Source organism: Aotus nancymaae, unplaced genomic scaffold (genome assembly GCF_030222135.1).
Source record: "Aotus nancymaae isolate 86718 unplaced genomic scaffold, 86718_ANA_hifiasm-v0.15.2.pri h1tg000011l, whole genome shotgun sequence".
NCBI classification, from domain to species: domain Eukaryota; kingdom Metazoa; phylum Chordata; class Mammalia; order Primates; family Aotidae; genus Aotus; species Aotus nancymaae.
In genome coordinates, this window is record NW_026988422.1 from 48,402,587 (window position 1) to 48,416,687 (window position 14,101).

A 14,101-nucleotide genomic window follows, 5' to 3' on the forward strand; every position below is an offset into this window, starting at 1 on the left:
CATTCTGCTCACTCTGTGCCAGGGACTGGGTCGGGGGCTGGAAATCCAGAGATTAATAAGATGCCATTCCTAGTCTTAAGAGGCTCACAATCCAGAGGGAGGAGCAGGTGCATGTCTAAATGGTTACAAGAGGATGCTCTAAGTGCTATTCCAAAGTCCTCAAGTGGCTGTGGTAGCAGCAGCAGCATCTAGCAACCACGGTTGGTAGCAGCAGGGGGTTCACTGGACTGGGTCCGTGGTGTGGCCTTGCTTGTGGCTGTGGCTAGTTGTCCACCCTCCCTTTATTCTTGTCTGTTTTCCTAGCCATCCTGGAGATTGTACTCAATATTCTCTTTACCCAGTAAATTCTCTTTCTACTAAATCAGCCAATGTTGATTGATTGATCATCAATGATGATGCTGCTAGTATCAGGCTCTTGGGAATACTTCCAGAATTATTTTCAGCATGTAAGAACTAAGCTTCATCTGCTTGTGAACATTTTCAAACGTTTCCATGTAAGTTGGTAAATAGACACTGCTCCAGGCCCCTGAGATACAGCCACTCTGGCCCCTTTTCTGGGATCCCCTTCTTGATAATCATCTAAAGGGGTTACACCATGCACAGATGCTCTGGCACTACAGGTGGCATTCTTTCTGATTGGTGCCTGAGTTACTAGACACAACATACATGCACACACACAAGATATATATATGTGTTACATATATGTGTATAGTATAGTAAGTATATATAAGTATGTATACATAAATTTATGTCAAATGGAAACTTACTACACATTCTGTATGGCAAATGTGAGATCTTTCCATATTAACATGTTTAAATTTAATTCATTTTTTAAAAGATTGCTTGGTATTCTATTACCTGAATTTAATCATAATCAATTTAAACAATTTGGGGGAGGTTTTAACAAATAGAGATTGCCCTGCCTCCGCCTCTCAATACCACCATCATGATGGAGATTAGAGAGGAGCTGACCAGATGCATTCTCCAAATGCTCCCCAGGTGGTGCTGCTCATCAGCTAGGCCTGGGATTTACTGGCATAAACAGTACATCAGATCACCCTACAAAGAGGAAAGCAAGCAAGAAGCCCTAGAACGTCCTTTTTTAAAAAAGGCCTGTCTTTACTTTTCTAGGAGACAACATCTAAAATAAATAGTACAATAACCTGTGTTTAAAGACTTCCAATACTTTGGTTTATAGTTGCCCTGGCTTGCTACCAGATTGTAATTTTTCTCTGCTAGGCAATAACTAAAAGGAACAGCAGCCTTGGAGCAGACTAGGGGCAGGGCCCTCTCAATAGGTTCCAGATATCCAGGCCAACTTTTCGCTTCCAAAGAACATTGCTGTCTCTCCTGTATTTAGGGTAAATTCGGCTTTGGTTGTCCTCCAGGAACTGAAGGCAAACATCAGTATTTCTTCAGATTTGGAAATGAGTTTTGATTGTTTCTTCAGAAAATGGCATAAAGCTCAGATAATCAACTGCAGTTCTTGGAAAGAATTAAAATGTGAACTTAGCTCATCACTCCCATGGTATCTGGAAGCCAGAAAAGTGTATTTATGGGAAAAGAGGTTTCTATAAATAGCTTCTTCAGTGACCCACATGATAGAGTTGAGAAAAAGCATCTTGTGTTTGGTGAATGATACCAAATTAGGTGGAGTTGCTAACATCCCAGACAGTGAGAACTAAACTCAATATGTCCCTTTCAGATTGGCCTTGACAAACTAAAAAACAAAACAGGAAAAGAAAAAAGATCCATACCACGAATACAAGATGAAAAATGGCTTATAAGAGCTACTGTTTAAAAAAAATCTTGTGGAGTTTTCAAAGTTATCACTTGTATCACAAGTGCAAAATTACTCAGCAATAGAGAACACTAGGAATGCTGGAATGTTAACGAGGAAAAGATAAGCCAAACTCCTGAATCCTCTTCCCATGTATGGCATTGGTCAGGCCCTAACTGGAGAACACTCCCACGCGGTTTTGAACTTTTGAAAGTCTACCCCCCAAAATAAAGTGTATCCTAAAAGCTATAGATGACTTAAGAGATGGGGTGAAAGGATCTCTTGGAGAAATTTTAAGCTAATTGGAATTGTTTAAACTATGGAAGGAAAACTCAGAAACACTTAAAAACTGATCTTCAAATATTCATGGTGAGATTATAAAGAGAATGCTGAATATCTTTTTCTGTCTACCACAGTGGATGCAACTGGAAATCAAGAGCTAAGTATGTGATCATTCAGATTACACTAGATGTAAGGACATGTTCGCTTGAGGCAGATTGACGGGTGACTTATAGTCCATGGTGCTAAACAGAGCATGGGCTCTGGGGCCAGACTGCCTGGGTTCAGATCCCAGCTCCCCACTCACCACTTCTGAGACCTTGGGTAGGTTACTTAACCTCAAGCTGCCTCAGTTTCCCCATCCAAGAAGTGGGAGGGCAATAGTGTCTTCCTCCTACGTGTGTGGGGAGGATGACATGAGATGATAGATACAAAGCCCCAAAGAGTGTGTGATTACTGACTGATCACTAAGATTACTGGCTGATTACTAAGGTAAAACTTCTAGAACAGACCCCTGAAGAGCATCCTTGAGTCTATTCCCAGCCGTTTAAAAGACTGTCTCAAACTTATGGTTCAATTTCTAGTTCTACTTTGAGTCAACTCTGTCAACAACACATGGTGTCTCTGTTAAACATCTCACTGACACAATATTTTAGGCATCATGTGAAATTGCCTCATTCTATCACATTTTTATATCACAAAATTATACATCTTATGCAACAGCTGTGGCTACCTTGCACACAATACACATATTCAATCACGTGGTTTGCAAACCTGGGCGTGGCTTATGAGAATAATTGCTTCTTGGCCTTTTGATTAACAAATGCTCCTCATCACATGCCCCAGAGCATATCTGTGCCTAAATTTTGAGTTAGTGTGCCAGTGTAATTCAATTTAAATAAATTCCATTCCGTTGAACTAAACATTATTGAGGACCTGTGCCAGGCCTCTAGAGAGACAAATAACTCTTGTTCCCTGCCTTTAGAGATTTCACAGACTAACAAGGAAAGGAAGAAACAAAAACAGTTCATTATAATATCACGTGATAGATGCCATATTTCAGGTGCAAATTGCTATGGAAGCACAGAGTTTGATGGGTTTTGCCTGGGGAAATCACTAAAGGCTCATAGAAGCCCAGACAGTTAAATGAGCCTTGCAGAAAGTCAGGGAGAGAGGAGGGCATTTCTCAAGATGAAGCTGAGAGGAGGTCTAGGGAGTGAGAGTTTCTGCCAAGTCCAAGGACAGGCACTCATGGCTGGAGCATAGGGCGTGATGATACAGGCAAAAGGCACGCACCAAGGGTACATGGGTCATTTGTTCCAGGGGCTGACTGCAGCAGGCGATACTCCCTGGCTCTGCTGTTCTGCCTTGGTGTTGGTCAGTAAGTAATCTGGGGATGGAACAAGTGATCTCTTCCACTTCCTCTCCTACCCTATGTGTTGAGAAGTTATTCATGTTAAGTCAAATGGACTCCATTGTCTAATAGAGAAAAAAAAATCCACATTTTCTTAGGGAAGTATGCACCTTTTTATGGATCAAGAATAGTTGAACAAGCACTGTTTTTAGGGTCAGCTTCTAGACCCGGGTTCAAATCTCAGCTCTGTGTCTTAGTGGTGTATTACCCTGGGTAGGCACCCAAGTTTTCTGAATAATGACTTGATCATGCCCAGAGGACTGAGTAAGGTTGGAAGGAGTGACTGCATGTGAAAGCAGATACTCTCTTTATGTTTGTAACTGTTACTGTTGTATTTTGCCTAAGCAGTGTTGGTATAGCGCCATGACATTCCCAAATGAAAATTAACATAAAGCAGTATTCAAAGGCATCAAGAAGTCTTGCAGAGGATTTCAGAGTAAGAATCCTGCTCTCTCTCTCCTCTCTCTCTGTGTATATGTGTGTGTGTGTGTGTTTACAATCATTCTTACACATTTGGACCAAGACCGTTTTCTTTTTTTCTTTCTCTCCTTCTCTGTATTCTCTATTCACAATACAGACCAGACACAGGGCCTGAGCTGAGGTGTATAGGGAGTAGGTTTACTCCACCTCCTCTTTCTATACAGTCAGTGTAAGAACACAGCCTGCGGTAAGCATCAGGAGGCTCCAAGACCATTTTCTAAATAGTAGAACAGCAAATGTCAGAGCAAGATGTCTTGTCTCTGATGAAAATGGAGTGGGAGGAAACTCTTTCCTTGAACCCTGTTTCTAAGGGTTCTGGTAATATCACCTCAAACCCACAGAAGCATGTTAGAAGTAGGTACTCATTCCAGTGTACTCTATTTCCTAAATAGGTGAAAGTATAGAATACAAGTACTGTGGAAGAATTCAAGAAGCTCCAACCCCCTGAATGTTGCTACTAAGTTTTTCATGACCAGAACGGTAGGCAGGAATCATAGAACAAGGAGGGCGTGGAGGAGGAGGAACTGCAGGCTGAGGTCACCAGGTGCCCCTGCAGGTTCGGGCTGAGCTGTGGTTACGGGAGCTCCTTGAATTTCCCTTCAGGCAACATGTTTGTTCTCTCTCAGATGTTTTCATAAATAATAAATGAATCCTATGATAAATCAGCCTCTCCTGGGGTTGCAAGAAGGGCAGTGGCTATGCCACCTATGAGGCCAGTCCCTGTCCTGCAGGCTCAGGACCCTGAAGGGACAAAGTTGCATGTATGTTCCAAGGCACTCACACATCACTAGAAATGGCAGACAGCCCCAGCATTCTTAATAGGAAATCATTCTTTTCAGAGCTGGGCTGGGGAGAGGCAGCTGAATGAAAAGTGTTCAGTGCTTTCCTATGATACAAGGTCAAGGATGTTTTCAAAGTAAATGACAGATTGTTCTTTGTCCATCCGTGGCTAAGTGACACCCGAAGTCCCAGGAGGAATAGTTGGTACCTGTCACAAGACTCCATGCCTTTGTCACATGCTCATGTCAGTTCCTAAAATGAGAATGTGATGAGGCAGCCCTGCGGTCCCGCCCCTGACCTCTGGCCTACTCCCCTACTTTCACCCCAGTTCTCTTCTCTGGTGTCAGTTTCACAGATGCCAAATAAAAACCTGATTGATTCCGCACTTGGGATCATTGGCTGAACAAACTGAAGTTTGTGATCTCTTCCACTTCCTCTCCTACCCTGTGTGTTGAGAAGTTATTCATGTTCAGTCAGATGGACTCCTTTGCGATCCCTTTAGAGAAGGGTTTGCTAAATAGATGAACAAAGTAAAATGTTGTTAAGGGAAGGGAGGATTTAACCCAATTAAAATAATAAATGTATCGGGGACGGGCGGCAAGATGGCCAAGAGAAGCCAGCACGGATTGCAGCTCCCAGCGAATGAGACGCGGAGGACTAGAGGACTTCACTATTCCAAACGAGGTGCCAGGTTCGTTTCTGTGGGACTGATAGGGTACTGAAAATAGGCCTGGGGGGTGAAAGCTGCCCAGGGAGGCAAATCAAGACCGGGGGGTGGGGCGCGTCACCACCTGAAATGTGCAGCCAGCTTGGAGGGTCAGGGGACTTAATCCCCTCCGTGCTCCGTTTCGGATCCTGTGCTTACCTCATCCCTCCTGCAACCCACGGTCCACGAGAGTCCTGCCAGACGGTGGGGCACCATGGGTAGTGAATGCCAATCTGAGCAGCAGCTACCACCAGGCATGGCATGTTGTCGCAGGGACCTGGGCGGGAGTTTGGACTAATGCCAGCGGAATGGACTGTCCCACTGAGGGAGGCAGAGTTGAAAGCAGGGAAACAGACCATAAGGCCTGGCAGGCCCCACCTCCACAGAACTCAGACTGAAGCCCTTGCTAGAGAGCTTGGCAGCAAATACACCAGCTTGATCCCATCCAGGAAGATCCAGCTGGGGAAGGAGAGACGCCATTGGGAAGGCAGGGCCAATCCCACCTGCAAACTCCAGGGAAGGACCACCCACCCAGCAACCTGACAGAACCCGAGAGAGCCCAGCAATGCCCTCTACAGGCCAAAAAAGATACAGCTCCAACCTCAACAGAAAAAAAGGTCCACTCAGAGACTCCTCTTGAAATCACTAACTTCAAAGATTAAAGGGAGATAAATCCACGAAGATGGGAAAAAACCAGCGCAAAAAGGATGAAACCATCAAAGAACAGAACATCTCTTCTCCTCCCAGGGATCACAACTCCTCACCATCGAGGGAACAAAAAAAGAGAATGAATCTGACGAATTGACAGAGCAGGCTTCAGAAGGTGGGTAATAACAAACTTCTCTGAGTTAAAAGACCATGTTCTAACCCAATGCAAAGAAACTAAGAACCTTAGTTTCTTTTGTCTTTTAACCTTAGAAAAAAGGTTAGATGAAATGCTAACTAGAATAACCAGCTGAGAGAAGAACATAAACGACTTGATGGAGCTAAAAAACACAGCATAAGAACTTTGCAAGGCATACACAAGTTTCAACCACTGAATAGATCAAGCAGAAGAAAGGATATCAGAGATAGAAGATCAAATCAATGAAATAAAATGAGAAGGCAAGATTAGAGAAAAAAGAGTGAAAAAAATGAACAAAGCCTCCAAGAACTATGGGATTATGTTAAAATAACCTAATCTACGCTTGGTCAGCGTACCTGAATGTGACGGGGAGAATGAATCCAAGTTGGAAAACACTCTTCAAGATATTATCCAAGAGAACTTTACCCAACCTAGCAAGGCAGGCCAACATTCAAATCCAGGAAATACAGAGAACACCACAAAGATATTCCTCAAGAAGAGCAACCCCAAGGCACATAGTTGTCAGATTCACCAGGGTAGAAATGAAGGAAAAAGTCCTGAGGGCAGCCAGAGAGAAAGGTCAAGTCATCCGCAAAGGAAAGACCACTAGACTCACAGCAGATCTCTCGGCAGAAAGCCTGCAAGCTAGAAGGGAGTAGGGGCCAATATTCAGCATCCTTGAAGGAGAGAAGTTTCAACCCAGAATTTCATATCTGGCCAAACTAAGCTTCATAAGTGAAGGAGAAATAAAATCCTTTACAGACAAGCAATTGCTGAGAGATTTCGTCACTACAAGACCTGCCTTACAAGAGCTACTGAAGGAAGTACTAAACAGGGAAAGGAACCACCAGTACCAGCCACTGCAAAAATGTGCCAAATGGTAAAGAATAACAATGCAATGAAGGAGCCACATTAATTAATGGGCAGAACAACCAGCTAGTAACAAAATGGCATGATCGAATTAAAACATAACAATATTAACGTTTGTAAATGGCCTAAACGCCCCAATCAAAAGACACAGACTGGCAAACTGGATAAAAAGTCAAGACCTATTGGTGTGCTGTATTCAGGAGACCCATCTCATATGCAGAGACTCACATAGACTCAAAATAAAGGGATGGAAGAAGATTTACCAAGCAAATGGAGAGGGGGAAAAAAAAAGCAGGAGTAGCAATCCTAGTCTCTGATAAAACAGACTTTAAGTCAACAAAGATCAAAAGAGACAAAGAAGGGCATTATATAATGGTAAAAGGATCAATGCAACAAGAAGAGCTAACTATCCTAAATATTTATGCACCCAATACAGGAGCATCTTGATACATAAAGCAAGTTCTTAAAGACCTACAGAGAGACTTAGACTTCCTTACAATAATAGTGGGAGACTTTAACACTCCACTGACAATATTAGACAGATCAACAAGACAGAAAGTCAACAAGGATATCCAGGACTTGAATGCAGATTTGGACCAAGTGGACCTAATAGACATTTACAGGACATTCCACCCCAAATCCATAGAATACACATTCTTCTCAGCACCACATTGCAGTTACTCCAAAATTGACCACACAATTGGAAGTAAATCACTCCTCAGCAAATGCAAAAGAATGGAAATCATAACAAACAGTCTCTCAGACCATAGCGCAATCAAATTAGAACTCAGGATTAAGAAAAACACTCAAAACTGCACAATCACATGGAAACTGAACAACTTGCTCCTGAATGACAAATGGATAAACAATGAAATGAAGGCAGAAATAAAAATGTTCTTTGAAACCAATGAGAATGAAGACACAATGTACCAGATCCTATGGGACACATTCAAAGCAGTGTCTAGAGGGAAATTTATAGCAATAAATGCCCACATGAAAAACAAGGAAAGATCTAAAATCAACACCCTATCATCAAAATTGAAAGAGGTAGAGGAGCAAAATAAAAAAAACTCAAAAGCAAGCAGAAGACAAGAAATAACTAAGATCAGAGCAGAACTGAAGGAGGTAAAGACATAAAAAACCCTTCAAAAAATCCGGGACCTGGTTTTTTGAAAAGATCAACAAAATAGACCACTAGCTAGACTAGTAAAAAACAAAAGAGAGAGGAATCAAACAGACGCAATAAAAAATGATAAAGGGGCCGGGTGCAGTGGCTCACACCTGTAATCCAGCACTTTGGGAGACCGAGGCGGGTGGATCACGAGGTAAAGAGATCAAGACCATCCTGGCCAACATGGTGAAACCCCGTCTCTACTAAAAAATACAAAAATTAGCTGGGCGTGGTGGTGTGTGCATGTAGTCCCAGCTACTCGGGAGGCTGAGGTAGGAGAATTGCTTGAACCCAGGAGGCGGAGGTTGCAATGAGCTGAGATTGCACCATTGCACTCCAGCCTGGCACCTGGCAACAGAGCAAGACTTTGTCACAAAAAAACAAAACAAAACAAAACAAAAAAATGATAAAGGGGAGATCACCACTGATTCCTCAGAAATACAAACTACCATCAGAGATTACTACAAATAACTCTATACACATAAACCAGTAAATCTGGAAGAAACGGATAAATTCCTGGACACTTGCACACTCCCAAGACTAAGCCAAGAAGAAGTTGAAACCCTGCATAGACCAATAACAAGGTCTGAAGTAGAGGCAGCAATTAATAGCCTACCAACCAAAAAACGTCCAGATCCAGATGGGTTCACAGCTGAATTCTACCAGACATACAAAGAGGAGCTGGTACCATTCCTGTTGAAATTATTCCAAACAATACAAAAATAGAGAATCCTCCCTAACTCTTTCTATGAGACCAACATCATCCTGATACCAAAATCTGGCAGAGACACAACTAAAAAAGAAAACTACAGGACAATATCCATGATGAACATTGATGCAAAAATCTTCAATAAAATACTGGCAAACCGAATCCAACAGCACATTAAAAAGCTTATCCATCATGATCAAGTAGGCATCATCCCAGGGTTGCAAAGCTGGTTCAACATACGCAAATCTATAAACATAATTCGCCACATAAACAGAACCAAAGACAAAAACCACATGATTGTCTCAATAGATGCAGAGAAGGCCTTCAACAAAATTCAACAGCCCTTTATGCTAAAAACCCTCAATAAACTAGGTATCGATGGAACGTATATTAAAACAATACAAGCTATTTACAACAAACCCACAGCCAATATCATACTGAATGGGCAAAAATCAGAAGCATTCCCTTTAAAAACTGGCACTAGACAAGGATGCCCTCTCTCACCACTCCTATTCAAGATAGTATTGGAAGTTCTAGCCAGAGCAATTAGGCAAGAAAAAGAAAGGGCATTCAATTAGGAAAAGAAGAAGTCAAATTGTCCCTATTAGCAGACGACATGATCGTATATATAGAAGACCCCATCATCTCAGCTCAAAACCTCCTTAAGCTGATAAGCAACTTTGGCAAAGTTTCAGGATACAAAATCAACGTGCAGAAATCACAAGCATTCCTATAAACCAATAACAGACAAACAGAGAGCCAAATCATGAGTGAACTCCCATTTACAATTGCTACAAATAGAATAAAATACCTAGGAATACAACTAACAAAGGAGGTAAAAGATCTCTTCAAGGAGAACTACAAACCACTGATCAAGGAAATAAGAGAGGACACAAACAGATGGAAAAACATTCCATGCTCATGGTTAGGAAGAATCAATACTGTGAAAATGGCCATACTCCCCAAAGTAATTTATGGATTCAATGCCATCCCCATCAAGCTACCACTGACCTTCACAGAACTGGAAAAAACCACTTTAAACCTCATATGAAACCAAAAGAGAGCCCGCATAGCCAAGACAATCCTAAGCAAAAAGAACAAAGCTGGAGGCATCACGCTACCTGATTTCGAACTATACTACAAGAATACAGTAATCAAAACAGCATGGTACTGGTACCAAAACAGAGATATAGACCAATGGAACAGAACAGAGGCCTCGGAAGCAATGCCACACATCTACAACCATCTGATCTTTGACAAACTGGACAAAAACAAGCAATGGGGAAAGGATTCCCTGTTTAATAAATGGTGTTGGGAAAACTGGCTAGCAGGAAGCTGAAGCTGGACCCCTTCCTTACACTTTATGCAAAAATTAACTCCAGATGGATTAAAGATTTAAACATAAGAACACATACCATAAAAACTCTAGAAGAAAGCCTAAGCAAAACCACTCAGATCATAGGCACAGGCAAGGACTTCATGACTAAAACATCAAAAGTAATGGCAACAAAAGCCAAAATAGACAAATGGGACCTAATTAAACTTAAGAGCTTCTCACAGCAAAAGAAACAATCAGAGTAAACCAGCAACCAACAGAATGGGAAAAAAATTTCACAATCTACCCATCAGACAAAGGGCTAACATCCAGAATCTACTAAGAACTAAAGCAGATTTATAAGAAAACAAATAAACCAATTCAAAAGTGGGTGAAGGATATGAACAGACACTTTTCAAAAGAAGACAAATATGCAGCCAAAAAACATGAAAAAAATGCTCATCATCACTGGTCATTAGAGAAATGCAAATCAAAACCACATTGAGATACCATCTCATGCCAGTTAGAATGGTGATCATTAAAAAATCTGGAGACAACAGATGCTGGAGAGGATGTGGAGGAAAAGGAACACTTTTACACTGTTGGTGGGAGTGTAAATTAGTTCAACCATTGTGGAAGACAGTGTGGCAATTCCTCAAGGATCTAGGAATAGAAATTCCATTTGACCCGGCAATCCCATTACTGGGTATATACCTAAAGGATTATAAATTGTTCTATCGTAAAGACACATGCACACGTGTGCTCATTGCGGCGCTGTTTACGATAGCAAAGACCTGGAACCAACCTAAAGGCCCATTGATAATAGACTGGACAAAAAAAAATGTGGCACGTATACATTATGGAATATGATGCAGCCATAAAAAACGACAAGTTTGTGTCCTTTGTAGAGACATGGATGAACGTAGAAACCATCATTCTCAGCAAACTGACACAAGAACAGAAAACCAAACACTGCATGTTTTCACTCATAGGTGGGGGATAAACAATGAGAACACTTGGGCACAGGGAAGGGAACAACACTCACAGGGCTAGGTGGCAGGGTGGAGAGGAGGGGGGACAGCGGGGTGGGGGGCGGGGAGGATGGGGAGGAATAACACTGGGAGAAATGCCTGATGTAGGCAATGGTGGGCGGGCGGGATGGAGACAGCAAAACACCATGGCATGTATGTGCGTATGCAACAATCCTGCAGGATGTAGGATGTGCACATGTACCCCAGAGCGCAAATACAAAATAATAATAATAATAATAATAATAAATGTACTAAAAAGACTTTAAAGCAGGTTGATGTGTGAGTCCTTGGTGATACATAGGGTTTTTTTCTATTTTTTAAAATTATGACCAATCTCCAACTGACTAACACAATGCTGAGAAAGATTATGCATTAAAAAAAGGAAGGAAGGAAAAGAAAAAAGGTTCTATCTGAGTTTATTTAGAACCAGTACTGTGATTGATTAGCAATGTCTGCCCTGGGCTTCATAGGCTTCCTTGATAGTGCTCAAATCCCTTTTAGAAACAGAGCTACATAGAAAACAAAAAGGCCTGGCATGGTCGCTCATGCCTGTAATTCCAGCATTTTGGGAGGCTGAGGCCAGCAGATCACCTAAGGTCAGGAGTTCAAGACCAGCCTGGCCAACATGGTAAAACCTTTTCTCTACTAAAAATACAAAAATTAGCTAGGCATGGTGGCATCATACACATCTGTAGTCTCAGTTAGTAGGGAGGCTGAGGCAGGAGACTTGCCTGAACCCAGGAGGTGGAGGTTGCAATGAGCCGAGATCATAGCACTCCAGCCTGGGTGACAGAGCAAGACTCTTTTTCACAAAGAAAACGAAAATCAAACAAACAACAACAACAACAAAAATGGAATGAAAGCAAATAGCATTAAGTAAGCATTTATTATGTTCTGGACCTATGCTAGGTACTTTAAATAAATTTTTTATTTGTTTTTTTTTTTTTTTTTTTTTTTTTTTGAGACAGGGTTTCACTCTGTCACAGCTCACTGTAGCCTTGACCTGCTGGGCTCAAGTGACCTCCCATCTCAGCCTCCTGATTAGTTGGGACCACAGGTATACACCACCATGCCCAGCTAATGTTTCTATCTTTTGTAGAAATGGGTTTTTGCCATGTTGTCCAAGCTGGTCTTAAACTGCTGGGCTCAAGCCATCCACCCAACTCAGCCTCCCAAAGTGCTAGGATGACAGGCGTAAGCCCCTGTGCCCATCCTGATTCTTATGGTACTTTGAAAAGCAGTAGTAAATACAGGTTTCGTTGGCTCCAAACTGGCAATACATTAAAAGAATCATTAATTCGGGGTTCAGTATGCATGGGAACACTTTCAATTAACATAGTGGAGATAAAGTGGAATAATAAAAATGTTAATACCCAATTCACAAGAAGACAAGAAGAGGAAAAAAAAGAAGAAAAAATGTGACAAATGGAAAACTAGCAAAATGGTAGCTTTAAATCCAGCATTCCATAATTACATTACATGTACATAGTCTGAATCATCCTAGTTTGAAGGAAGAGGTTGTCAGATTGAATATAAAAGAGCTAGACCCAACTACAGCTGCCTATAAAGACAAATAGATCAAAAGTAAAAGGATGGGCAGGGATAAAATATGCCGACCTTAATCGAAAGAATGCTGGAGTAGATTTCAAAACAAGGAATATTGCCAGGGTTGAGAGCTGTATTACCTGATGATAGAGGAGTGGATTTCTCAAGAAGGTCTAACAATCCTAAATGTGTATGTACCTAACAATACAGTCTCAAAGCACATAAAACAAAAATTGATAGTAATGAAGGAAGAAGTGGAAAATCCATAATTATAGATGGAGATATCAACAGAGTAAGTACACAAAGCAGGCAAAAAATTAGTGAGTCTAGAGAAGACCTAAAGAGCCCTATCAACCAACTTAACCTAATTGACATTTATTTACGGTACATTCTACCCAACTACAGTAGATACTCATTCTTTTCAAATGCACACAAAATATGTCCCACTATAATTTGGGCCATAAACAAACATTAGCGAATTTAAAACAACTGAAATCAAAGTACGTTCTCTGATCACTATGGAATTAAACCAGAAATCAACCAGAGAAAGATATTGAAAATCCATTAATATTTGGAAATTAAACAATATACTTCCAAATACCCCAAGGGCCAAAGAAGAAATCACAAGGGAAATTAGAAAATATTTTGAATTGAATAAAATAGCCAAAATGCTGACATTTTACAAAATCCACCTGGTCTGAATTAGTATGGTTTACCTACAGGTTAAAAGCAATGTGCGACTGTGGCAATTTTATTAAAATAGGAGGAAGTAACTGCGCTCTCAGCCTCTAAAATAAAGTGCAGATGGATAATGCCTGTAGGACACCCTCCCCTTTCTCTTCCCCTCTTCCTGCATCCCTGGTTCGGTCCAGGTTTCAGTTCATAAGTGCATTTTTGTGAACACATACAATGGAACTCACTCCAGACATCATACCAGTGTTAGGTATTTCTGGGAAAGCATGTCGCCCGCAATAAAATCAATTTGCAATAAACCGAGAGGCAGAGGGTCTCTTCTCAAGGAGCAGGAGTTAGCTGACACACTGGCTCTGAGCAAACCTCTGTAGAGAGCCAGAGGCCTGCAGGAAATTGATTCCATCACCGTGGGTGAGACAGCCAGAACCGGGCTTAAACACCAGGAAAAACTAACCTAGATATGAGAACATGTAGATTACATATT

The 14,101-nt window shown here is 41.5% G+C and overlaps 1 non-coding gene across 1 annotated transcript; it reads right to left on the reverse strand.

The window, feature by feature from the left end:
• Window positions 1–4,024: 4,024 nt before the first annotated feature.
• Window positions 4,025–4,157, reverse strand: LOC135274461 (small nucleolar RNA SNORA51). The gene has a single exon (XR_010342284.1). It is a non-coding gene; the product is annotated as a small nucleolar RNA SNORA51 (small nucleolar RNA).
• Window positions 4,158–14,101: the final 9,944 nt, after the last annotated feature.